The 12,674-nt window shown below is 46.0% G+C and overlaps 1 pseudogene; it reads right to left on the reverse strand.

Moving 5' to 3' along the window:
- Positions 1-1,654: 1,654 nt before the first annotated feature.
- Positions 1,655-12,674, reverse strand: part of LOC131396003 (liver carboxylesterase-like) — a 33,179-nt pseudogene continuing 22,159 nt past the window's right edge.

Genomic DNA, 12,674 nt, shown 5'->3' on the forward strand with positions numbered 1-12,674 from the left:
GTCAAGAGCTGCTGAAAGGTTTCCTTCAATGTTCCTGCTCCACCAACAACTTTAGCCCTGCTCTGTGCACTTTCCCTTCACAGAGGGTCTCTCTCCACGTTTTCTCCCTCACCCAGTGGTAGATTTCTGCTACTCGGTACTTGGTGTGTGCTTCCTTGTTGGGTAGTGGTCCAGGAGTGGTTTCTCTTGCTCTGGTCCAGTCTCAGCCTTAGTCAGATGCTGTGTTCCATGGTCATGGAGAAGAGACTTTCCCAGTGATTTGCCCTCATCAGCAGTAAAATACTTCTAATGACCAGGACCCAGGATTTTCTCTTGTCCCTCTCCCAAGGGAAAGGGTTTTTTAAGTTTTCCTTTTCCTCAGCCACAATAGGTCTACCCAAAGCCCTGAGGGATGTGGTTTTGCTACCCTTTACCCAACGGTTTAGAGATTTTGTGGCTTAAGGGGGAAGTTTCTGAGCAGGGCTATATGCCTGCACCACTAAGGCAGGCTTTCTCTGGTCTTACTCCTGCTCCCGATCTTTCTCAGGATCCCCTGATGGAGGTCCATGGAGTAGAGTCTGTGTAATCTCCCCCATGGGTCTGTGGCTCCCAAGGATTTTATACCCTCATACTAGTCCACACTTGGCCTTTAGCACTTGATTAGAATTTTTAGAGTCATTCTACCCACATCTATGGTGATCCCATCTTCCTCCTGTAGCAGAGGGTAAGTCAGCATCCACATCCCATCTTTCCTCCAAAGTGCCGTCTTCCTGAGAGTTTAGGGCAATTGTTCACCTGCAACCTCAGCTCTTTGAATGGTTCAGAGAAAGTCATGATTTTGAGGATAATCCCACTGTTTCTTGCTATTAGGCTGGAAGTGACAGTCCTTAGAGCTTTCTACATATCAGTAGAAACCAGAAGTCACCCTGGGTGTTCTGAAAGAGGCAGTTTTAGAGTGACAGTTTAGGGACTCACTCCAAGGTTGTCACTGCTTGGATTTGAAGTGGCTCAGGCAACAGAAGGGGCTCAGACAAGGTGTTGGAAGACATGGGCCTACAGAGGGGTCTAGGAGGATAGTGTGTATGTTGAAGAATTGCAGACCTGTGGAAGGGTCAGTAAGGGCTACACAACATGCCACAGGGTCAACTCGGCAGCTCTTCTCCGCCCGCCCCCGACACACACTCCAGGTACATCCTGAGTCTGTGCCTCCTCCAGCTCTACAGGTAGTTTCACAGGGAGGACAGGGACACTGTACTCTGATAAACCCACAACCTGTTGCTGGAAGTTGTTGAGGGCCCAGAGACGTGGAGCAGACGCAGGGTGTCCCAGGGCCCAGCCTACTGGATTCTGCTTGTCCAGAGGCCAAGCCAGACACGCCAGAGGCACCTTCCTGCGCATAGTGTTATCTCTCTTCACTCTTCTTTCGCTAACGAGGATGGATGGCTCAATTTTCAGTTGAAGACACAGACACTGACTTGGTCTCCAAAAGAACATTTATTCCCAAATTGATGCCACAGATACAGAAATTGACCCTCCCTGGCCTCTGCCTATCCCACCTGACAATTCCCCAGCCTCCACAAAAAGATACCTCTTTCGCCCAGAAACACCATCTATAGAATACCCCATCTGCCCATCTGGGTTCCCTTAGGCCTCTGACGCTGGCTGGGCTGCCCATTCAAAGCTCCACATGTTCTGTCTGATGTCGCTTCTCTGCTGCCTCCTTGGCTCGGAGCTCGGTCCAGAAAGCCACTTCCTTATCTTTCAGCTTCTGGGCTGCCTGGGTGGTGACACCAATCTGCAGGTACCCTTCCTTCTCGTCATAGGCTGGCCAATGGGGCAGTCCCTCCCTATTGGGGTTCCTGGGAACAGAATCAAACAGATATTCCCCACAGCTACTGTGTGGTCCCAACTGTCTTCTGAGATTATCAGGGACTCCTGGTGTCATCTCTGCCAAGAGGCTCGTATGCCTCCAGAGACAGGGAGCTCACCACCTTCCGGGCAGCCTGTCCATTTTTAGAGGGCTCTCATGTCAGAGGTCACAGGGCCGGAAATCTGACCATCAAACATTAGAGGATACCTCTTCCCAAAAGATATGCCCTACCCCTTCCCATCCCTGCTCCATCTTTGCCATGAGGCTCACCCATTGCGAGCAAAGTTAGCCCAGAATTTCATCACCGTCTTGCTGAGTTTGATCTCCTCTTCTGAGGCACCCTCTGTGGGGAAGAAGACAAAAAGCCTTTACTACTCAAAGTGAGGTTCTTGGGCCAGCAGCAGCAGCATCTCTTGAGAGCTTATGACAAATTCAGAATCCAATCCCTTACTCCATAGCTACTGAGTCGAAAACTCCATTTTAAGAAGATCCTGGGTAATGTATGTGCACTTTAAGCTTGAGAGTTACTGATGTAGGACACAGTAAATGGCTGCAGTCGATCCATGAGTGGTGGCCTTTGTCTTCTGTGCCCACCCTCCCCATCCTCCCTCTTCAGAGTCGCAATGCCGTACCCCAGTGTTTCCACTACAGCAACCCCAACTCCCAAGATTGCTCTCCCTTACGTCTTTCCTCAATCTCCCCCACCCACCCACATATACATAGAACCTGAAAAATAACAGAGCTGCAATGGTCCTAAAGAGTCACCCAACCAGGGAATGCCCAGAGGCACTGGTGGTCACAAACAGCCCTGGGGTGGGTCACATGCAAGTCTTCTGTGGCTGTTGATAGTTAAGGGATTGAAGACATTTGTGAAAGGTTTTCTTTAAAATATCATATTATTAAATATATTAAGTTTAAAAAAATATGAGTTTTAGAAAGATAGATAAATGGTTAGATGAATAAATAGACACATATTAGCCCTAATTCAAGGTCAACATCCATTCTAACCTTACTGTCACTTAACCTGACATGCTCTTGTGAGTGGAAGTGGGTGGTGGCATTCTAGCCCTTGAGCCAGACCAGACAATTCACCCGCCACCTGTCACATTGATGTCCAGGTGTGGATTCTTATAGTGATCATGAATGAGAGCACATGGATACACAATCTCTATCATGCAAGTTAGAGCAAGAGAAAGGTTGGGAAATTCTGTCATTCAACCTTGTTACGGAGAATTCAGGAAACTGAGACCTGGAGAGAAGGAGGGATTTGTCCAAGGCCACCAAACTGAGACTTGAACCCAGGTCTCCTAATCTCAAGTTAATTGTCTCCAAAGGGCCATCACCTTTTAGAAGTGGGGCCCCGAAGACCGAGAAGACCTCGTCCCCGTGGTCCCCTTTCACCGTCTTGGGTCTCAGATCTGATGAGAAGCTTGGGCGATACTCAAACTCATACATGTAGGTGGAGGCTCCGGCATCTGAGAAGACATGGATTCATGCACAGATCATTTTACCTGACGCACACCTGGATGGTATCAAGGTGTCTGGGGGCCCTGAGCACTCAGGGAATTGCTGACACATCTGGGTCCTGAGTACACAACAACAACAATATTAATAACAGTTGCCATTATGAGTGTCAACCATGTGCTGGACACTGTGTGGCCCTGCAGGAGACCCCTGGTTATCAGCATAATAGAGAAATAGTGTTTTGGAAAAGATCTGTGACTTGCTTACAGGCACATAGCTCGTGGAGGTGGGATGGGATTTGAGCCAGGTGTTTGTTGAATGAATGAAGATTAAATGAAGGACTGAATGACTATTGACACACTGGAGAGATCTATTCAAAATAATTAACATTATAGGACCATCGGGTCAATTCACGTAAACCACATTGCCAACTGATGCATTCACACTCAAGAACATCTACATTCTTACAGTTTACACTACTGTGTTTCATTGAAAAGAGGCTAGTTTTCATTCCTTTGGAGAATATCTACAGTCTATTAGGTCTCTTCTATTCTGCCCAGTTTTGAGTGTTTTCAGCGTTTCTCTCACTATTCTGAGAAGAGTGAAGCAAATCCAAGTTTCTGATCTGAAAATGCGAATATTTAAATACAAACATATGCAGAAAGGGGACAATCTGTCTCATGTCTCAAGAAATCACAAACTCAGCATTTCATATTTCCCTGACACCTCACATGTCTTGCCTCCTTCTTGGCCTGGGGAGTGTTGAGGTGGTGGTGAAGAGAGAAGAGGGGCTGAGGAAGGAGGAAGTTGCCTCTCTCCTGCCCCTCTCCTCCTCCCCTGCCTCCTCTCTCACCTCCCTCTCCAAGCCCCAAAGCTGTCAGCTGTCCTGCTGATGCTTCCCCAGAACTGCCATTCCTGCTTCTTCAGGGCTAACTCCTGGGCAACCCAGCCACGGAGATCTACACTTTGTGTGAATCATGAGGCCCACAGTGAGTGACTCCAACAGGGGAAGGGTCACGCCCCAAGTCAGCTGGTGGAGAAACTTTACAACCTTTTTCCCCCTTGGATATAGTAAAAATTTGAAAAAGGCAGAAAAAAGGAAAACGAACAAGAATATCACTTACAATCTCACCATTCAGGGAAATCTGTTAATATTTTAGCAGGTAACATTTTAATGTACATAAAATTGGGAGAATATTGTATATGTTATTACATAAATAGTATAGTAATTTCTTCACATCGTTACATCTTCATCCACAAAATTTTTTAAGAATACATTCCATCCTGACATGAGGAAGTGGAATCATTTATTTAATTTCCTCCTTCACTCCCATCATTGCACCCTTGGTTTAGCAAGAGGAGTTGTTTTGAAGAAGCAGTCATTTCTGGTTCCATAATCCACATGTTAAACAGCTGCTTCAAGGTCAAGCAGAACTCACTACAAGTGGGATGTTTCATCTTGTCTCTGCCATGCAAAGGTTTTAGAAAGAAATTCAATACACAATCATAGAGGAAAGAACTTCTGTGAATGAGAGAACTTATTTTTGGCACAGTGCTCCCCAAAAGATATTCTTCTTTTTTTCAACTTTCTGCATTAAAGCACTGAGACTTATAAAATTCCTACAATCACAACCCAAGTCTTCAAAGTTAAGTAGCGAAGAGATTTGGATAATAACAATGAGGAACAACAAGAGAAGCAGAAGGAAAGAGACAGCTAGTAATCAAAAATATGCAAATTAAAATAGTGTGATGCTCTTTTTTTTTTTGGTCATGAAGGGCTTATGAAATTAGCAGTGTTATTTTTGTTTTTAGTTTGAGTGTCCCAGGTGAGAGAATTAAGAAATCTACACTCTTATACACTGGAAACCAATTTCACAATCTGTATCAAGAACTTTAAAATGCTCCTACATCCCAACCTAGTAATTTCACTTCTACAAACAAATCCTAAGAAAATTATTAGAGGCTAGATTAAAGATTTATGCAAATAAGGCTGAGCAGAATGTTTTTCTGTCATCAAAATATGAGCAGCCATCCTAAATATGCAATTGGACAGGAATACTAAAATAAATTTTAATCCATGAAATGATGGATGTTGTTGGTGAGTTTTTATTGACATTGAGGAAACAGCAACAATATAGTATTCTATGAGAAAAACATAATACAAATTAATTTTTAAATTATATGTAAGACATTCAAAGATTATTAGAAGAAAATATATCAAAAACTTATAGCAGACACTTCTAGGTGGAGGAGTTATGAGTGATATCTAGTTTCTTCTTTATGTTTTCCCATATTTTCAAAACTTTCTACAACTGTAAGATATTATATATTATCATATACTAACTTTATATTCAGAAGAGTTCTTTTTGATCAAAAAGACAGTGAGACAAATACAAAAATGAAAGAATACTGTTGGAAAAATCTGTGTACTTCTGTCAAAAGACCTTGAACACAAAGTCATGAGCTATCAGATGAAAACATAAGTCCACACGGATGCACCAGCAGATGATGCAGACAGGGATACCACAAATCAGACACGTAGTAAGAGACAAGACCAAGTTTATGAAAGAACAGATTTGTCCCCAGGTGGCCCCTGGCTGAAGAGTTTCATCAGGATCCTCGGGAGGAGAAAGTGGTAAACAGCACCCGTATGTTACTGTCCTGATAGTAGGTCAGCTGTAGATACTTTTTATCATTCTTATAAAATCCTGCATTTAAAAACCTTCCAGCACAGTTAGAGAGAGAGGTCTGGACTAGAGAATCATTCCCTGACTTGCGGACTAGGCGAAGGAGGGCTCCTAGAAAAGGAAGGGTCCTGTGAGGACCTTAAAAAGGCACCCAGAAGGGACATCTCCTCTCTAGGTAAACCCACCCACCCTGACTTCACACCCCACCTACACATCCTTGGGTCAATGTAGAAGGTTGCATGGTAGACCCAGCACACACCAAGATGGACAGCAGCCAGTCACAGACATTGACATTCTCCAGACCACTTGCTCCATATCTCCCACTACTCATTTCTCTCAGCTTACTTGGTCTTGGACAACCTTCCTGATCTTATGCTTGGCTTCACTCTACCCTCAGCTACACTAGTCAACAAATTAGCTTGAAGCTAGCTCCAGACCTTAGAAACCTGCTAAGACACATCTTCTAAGATTTGCTCTCTAGCCCCACGGAACGCAAAAACTTCAGGTGAGGAGTCCCAGTAGAACATGCTGTTGATGCCTCACCATATAACTACTTCTGGGCATGCCAGCCTGACTTCCACCTCTGGCTTGTTTACCTGAGGTCTTTGGCTGGCAGAGACCACTCTGCCCATGTGAACAGCAGGTCAAAGCACCAGAGAATCAACAATCCCTTGAGAACAGCCTTCAATCAATGACACGTGGAGTTGGAGAATAAATACCTCAGTTCCCACACCGCTCACCCAGGATAACCCTGAGACTGTCTTCTGCAGGTTTCCCAGAGCTCCCCAGCTCCAGTGTCCACAGCGGATACTTGCTTGACAGGGCAGCATGGATTGTCTTCCTCCTCCTTCCCCTGTCACTTCTCCACTCCTCTACTGGTGTTTCCTGGGATCAGCTCCCAAATAAACTACTTGCATTTGGATCCTTTTCCCAGAGTCAACTTCCAGCAGAAACCAAGATAAGACAGTGCCCCACCCCAGGCCATATGGAATCAGCCTGGGAGGGCTGACTCTCTGCTGTTTCCACATATCTGTCTATGCTGAGGGGAGGACAGGACAGACAGCATAGCCGGTGGGCTTGGTGTCCCTTTCTTCTCTAACCTCTGGGACTCACCTCTGTGGAGACGGGCCAAAGTCACAGATGGGACACCCAACATCACATCTCCCATCAAATCCAGGAACAGGTCTTTCTTTTTGACAGGGTCGTCTGTCCCTCCCAGATACTTCTCAGTGGCCACTGGAGTCAGTTCCTCAGGGATGTTCTGAAATAGATCAAGAGGGAAAGTGATAACCACCCTCTGGTGAACGACACAGCTTCTCTTCTTGTGTTAATGGTGAACCTCTTGATTCCTGTGCAACCACCTCCCACTTCATGAGGTAGGTGAGAAAGGCAGAAAAATTGGAGTAGAACCCTCTGGCCCCAGTCTTCCTGCTGCCATTTAATTTATTTGTGATTTGGGGCAAGCGCCTCCCCTCTCTGGGTCTCAGCCAGTTCCTGTGATTCCCTAGATTCTTACCAGGATGTGGCTGAACTTCTGCAAGAGTGACGTGGCCGTCTTCTGGTCCAGCTTGCCTTCAGAGAGTGGGAGGCCCATCATCTGTTAAAACAATGCGTAAGAAATTATGAATCATTGGGAATTAGCAGGAAGAACCAAACTGACCAGCCGACCAAACCAATGCAGGCTGAAGGTCACCTTGTCAAGTCTTGACCATCAGGGTCTTTGAAGAGTTGGGATAAATTAATTAATCAAATAGACTATTATATCCAGAAACTCAAGGAGTGCTAAGAGGGTAAACTAAATGTTTACTTTAAAGTAAACCTGTAAATGGAGAAGTTGTCCCAGTCCTTTGCAGGACATATATGTATATACATGTGTCAGTCTAGAGTCCCCACAATGGTCATCGAGACAGAGAGGGAAGGTTTAAGCCAGGCTAGTGTTGAAGTGGAGGGCTCTTGGCAGAGGACATAGACCTCACAAATACCCCTCCCCCTCATCTCAGCTGACTGAGGAAGCCCTAAATCCTGCCATTATGGCTTGGTCCTTCAGTATAACCTTTTAAATTGTTCTAAAGTGAGTACTATAGAACTCTGCACATAACAGCTCCATCCAAATCTTGGCACTAAGGGACTCGACCAAACTAACAAGGCTTCTAGCAGCTAAGGCCCTGTCTTTAGGATGAACCCAACTTTCCTTAAAATGCCTGCCTGAGAAAGCTCCCTGCTCCCAGGAGAATTCATTGTTTGTTCCAGCCAAAACCTGGTGACAAGTAGATAGTCCCTGAACCCTGTCTTACAGCAGCTACTTTAGAAATCTTGTAATTACAAATCCTTTCTCTGCTTTTGAGATGTAAATAAACCTCCTCAAATTGTTTCCTCAATGACCTGAGAGCCATCTCTTTGAAATGCAGACATTCACAGAATAACTCAGACTCTCTCTCAGTCCCTGTGGGAGTATAGAAACCTAATTTCTTTGGGCACCTTGCTCCAACTTATACCTCTGTCTCCTGTCATAAAGACAAGACACTTTGGGGCCTGCCCAGTGGCTTAGTACTTAAGTTACCCACTCCACTTTGGCAGACTGGGGTTCGCTGGTTCAAATCCTAGTCGTGGACCTACACACTGCTCATCAAACCATGTTGCGGTGGCGTCAAAAAACATACAAAAAACGGAGGATAATTGGCACAGATGTTAGCTCATGGACAGTCTTCCTCACCAAAAAAAAGAAAAAAAAAAAAAAAAGACAAGAGAGTTTGCTTCTCCTCCAATAAGCACCAATTCCCTAATCCAGGTGGACCAGTCACAGGGACAAACCCCCTCCCAGCCCTCCACCACAGCCTTTCCCTGAGCACATCCAAACTTTAAATAAGACCCAGCCTGCTGTTTCAGGGGCTTGAGTTCAGTTCATGCTGGACTCTTTCCCTACTTCAGTGGTTAACTGAATAAAACCCGTCCTCACCACTTAAACTAGCGTCGGCTTTGTCTATCTTTGGCAGAAGGGAAAGACCTTCCTAGCTTTTAGCAGTCAATTTTAAGCCAATGAGAAGCTAGCTCCTCTGAATCTTTCCACTTAGATGACTAGGAGCATGTGTGGGATTTATGGAGAAACCATGAAAGCACCAAGCCCAAGGGGAGAGGCTGCAGGGCCCCAGGCCTCACTCTCCTAACTCCCCAGCTCCTTCTCCTTTCCAGGCCTCGGCTTTCTCATCTGCCCAGGGATTGTCTCTACAGGGCCCCCGCATCGATATTTCAGGATTATTGGATAGAGAACAATCAGAGAGTGTTTGGGGAGAGGGGTCCCCAGGGCCGCACACTCAGGTGACACTTGGGCCATCACTGAGAAGGTTTTCATGGAAATGTCAACTTGTGTGAAGGGGACAGTGGCCCTGGACCCAGAGGGGGTCTGCAGAAGGAGGAGCTCCTGTGAGCAGAGATGGGAGAGGTGATGTGAAGGGCAGGTGAGGTGAGTCTAAGATTCCAGCACATTCTCACCTTTGGAATCATCCAGCCAAACTCTTGCTTGTTGAATCCAACGATGTAGGGAACAGTGTTGAATGTCTTTTCAGCCAGAATCTCTTCAGGCATCTTTGGCAGCAGCACTCCATCAACCACAGTAGGCAGGTAAGGATGGTTCTGGGGAAGAGGGGGCATAGTGTCTGTGCTTACCCTCTCGAAGGAACACCCACCTCTCCTTACCGCTTGATGAGCACAAGGCCAGCACCGCAGGCCTCTGTACCGCAGGCCTGCCTGCCCATGGTGGTGACCACAGAACTCAGGGTTCCAACAAAGGAGGCTAAGTCACTATGACCCCAGATGGCAGAACTTTGACTAGGGGCTAGAAATGTAAGGTGATGGGGACAAATCTCCCTCAAATTGGAATATATATATGTACATATTTACATACAAATATATTCATATATACTCAAATAAGTATAAACATATGTATAGATTTGTGTATTGATATATATATATATATACACACACATGTTTACACATATTTCAAATTAAAGTGTATGTATATCTACATGTATCTCTCTCTCTACAGCCACTTCTCGTTTTTCATGGTAGTTTAGTTCTATAAAGTCACTGTGACTCTGAATTAGTGAAACTGAGCCACAGCTCCGAGGGTAAATACAGGGTTAGGTTCTTGGGGAACTCTGGTCACAGTTTCAACAACCCCGTTTTATGTGTGTGTAAAGACATCTAGCGTAGTACACATTCATAACAAATAATTAGTTATCTGTAGTTCTTATTTATAAGAAAACACCAGCCAAGAAGGGCTCACACTTTACATCCTCGGGTGAAGTGAACATGAATTACTTGTCCTTTAGCCTCGTGACAGTGCCGTCCACTGTGATTTTTATCATCATCATCTCATGAAACCACAATTGTAGCTGCTTTTCCACAGCCTCATCACGACTATAGACGTCATGTTAGCATTTCCAGAGGGGCCTCAGGGCAAATTTCCTCCTCCTTTTCTGGATGTGCTGCACGGTTGATGCATTAGCACTGAACTCACAGCCAACAGCGCTGTAGCCCACGCCTGGACGAAGCTCATCTAACACACGATTTTCTCACATGTTGGGTACATCGCAGCATTATTGTGCTGAGGAACACTAGACTGCACTTCAGCACTGTGCTTGGGGCCATTTTAAACGCAAAACCATCAACAGAAAGCACAAAAATGTGACCCATGTGGCGCTAAATAGACCGTGAAGAGGACACGTGTTAATAGTCTGAGAGATGAAACAAGAACACAGAGCGTTGCTGTGTTTGATCTCAGACAGGAACCCATTTGTCACCGTGTGACTCAAACTTTCTCTCCCTCTGTGCACATTCCCAAATGGTCACAAAAGTGCCCCAAGTATTGATTTTGGGTAAAAAATAAATTTCAGTGAGTAGGTGAATTCACAAATACAGAATCACGATCAATGACAACTGACTATATCTCTCTATCTACATTTAAACATGAGCTATTCTTGATGAGTGGTTTGATTCGAGGAGGTAGTGAGCTCCTAACACTCAAGGGGCTTAAACCAAGACTTGATTCCTTATCAGAAAAGAAGAGCAGGATAAAGAACCTGGGATGAGATCACGTAATGTGATAAATGTCTCAATTTTAGGTTTTACCTGTGATGAAAAATATTTACATGTCGCGGATGCAGCAGAGCCTGACCCACATGTCACCCACATATCTGGGTCCTTTATGTTTCATATTTGATCACAGATGATGTTAGGAGCATGGATTTTGGAGCCAGATTATCTGGACTTGAAACCTGGCTCTGCCACTTATTAGCTGGTAACCTGGGAATGTAATATCACCTGTTTGTACCTCAGTTTCCTAATCTATAAGATGGGTTGTTGTGAGGATTAAATGACTGAACACACGCAAAATACTGGGCACAGTACCCGGTATGTGGAAATGGCATGATAAATACTAGGCATTGTTCATTAGCAGTTCTGTTACAGATCCCTCACATAGACACCAGCTCCGTGTGCCATATTTCCAGCTGCACACACTATGTGTCATATTCTGCCCGGATGGCTGGTGAAACTGGAAAATCCCCAGGTTTTAATACTCTGTGGTTCCCACGACAAACACCTGCTCTCCAAGGTTCAATGAACAACAGGCAAGTTATGGCTGCACAGGAGTTCTCTCAAGTGATCTGACTCAGCAGGACAAGGGCCCAAATCCTAATGCAATATGGCTGACAACAGGGGCAAAGGATGTAGGTGCCTCCACTGCTCTCTTCGAAAGGCTGTGCATTTCTGAAAGGGCTGCAGGAAGCAAGCAAGAGGAGCAACTCCTTCCGGAAGAAGGACACAGGGCAGGCCACGTGGAGGAGGTGCCTGCCATCTGCAGTGGCTCTGGGGAATGAACAGTGTTCCAGACAGTGGGAACAGCATGAACAGAGAGACAGAGGTGTCACTGTGCAGCACTAATCCCAGGAACCTCAGACCCCGAGAGTCCTGGGCTTGGAGGAAGCTGTGGGGCGTGGACTAGAGAGAGAGCAGATGGTGCAGCATGTTCTCTGCACAATGTCTGCACAGAGCAGAGACTCATATGTGTATTGAAGGATAACTCCATGGGGGTGAGGGGGTTTGTCTTGTCAGGAAGGTCAGCCTTTTAAGAAGGGGGGACACGCCCTGACCTGGGTCTACAAGGGTGAGTCTGGCAGCACCGTGGGGCACGGGAATGGGAGGGACAGTAGAGGTGGAAGATGGTGAAAGTCCAGGAGAAACAACGAGGGTCCGATCAGGGCTGCTTCCAGTGAGGGCTGAGTGACACCAGCACCCGTGAGATTGGCAGGAGTCTCCGCTGTCCAGAGTGGGTGCCAGTGGCTGCCCCGGGTGGACCTCGTGCATCACCTGGCTCAGGACAAAAAACCCAGGGGCCTGCTTCACGCCTTCTCTTTTCCTTACACCTCACATCCTGTCCACTAGCAAATCCTGTCAGCTGTCACTTCAAACATATCCAGACAACAACCCCTTGTCACCACCCCCTCTGCTGTGGGCTAATCCAGGCGGCCATGATCCTTTGCCTGGATTATGCAGCGCAGAGGATTCCCAGCTGTTGTCCCTGCATCTGCCCTGCCCCTTCCCTACCTTCGGTTTCAATACTGCAGTCAAAGAGCACCTATGTCGGGCCGGCCCCGTGGCCTAGCAGTTAAGTGTGT

Source organism: Diceros bicornis, chromosome 32 (genome assembly GCF_020826845.1).
Source record: "Diceros bicornis minor isolate mBicDic1 chromosome 32, mDicBic1.mat.cur, whole genome shotgun sequence".
Taxonomy (NCBI): domain Eukaryota; kingdom Metazoa; phylum Chordata; class Mammalia; order Perissodactyla; family Rhinocerotidae; genus Diceros; species Diceros bicornis.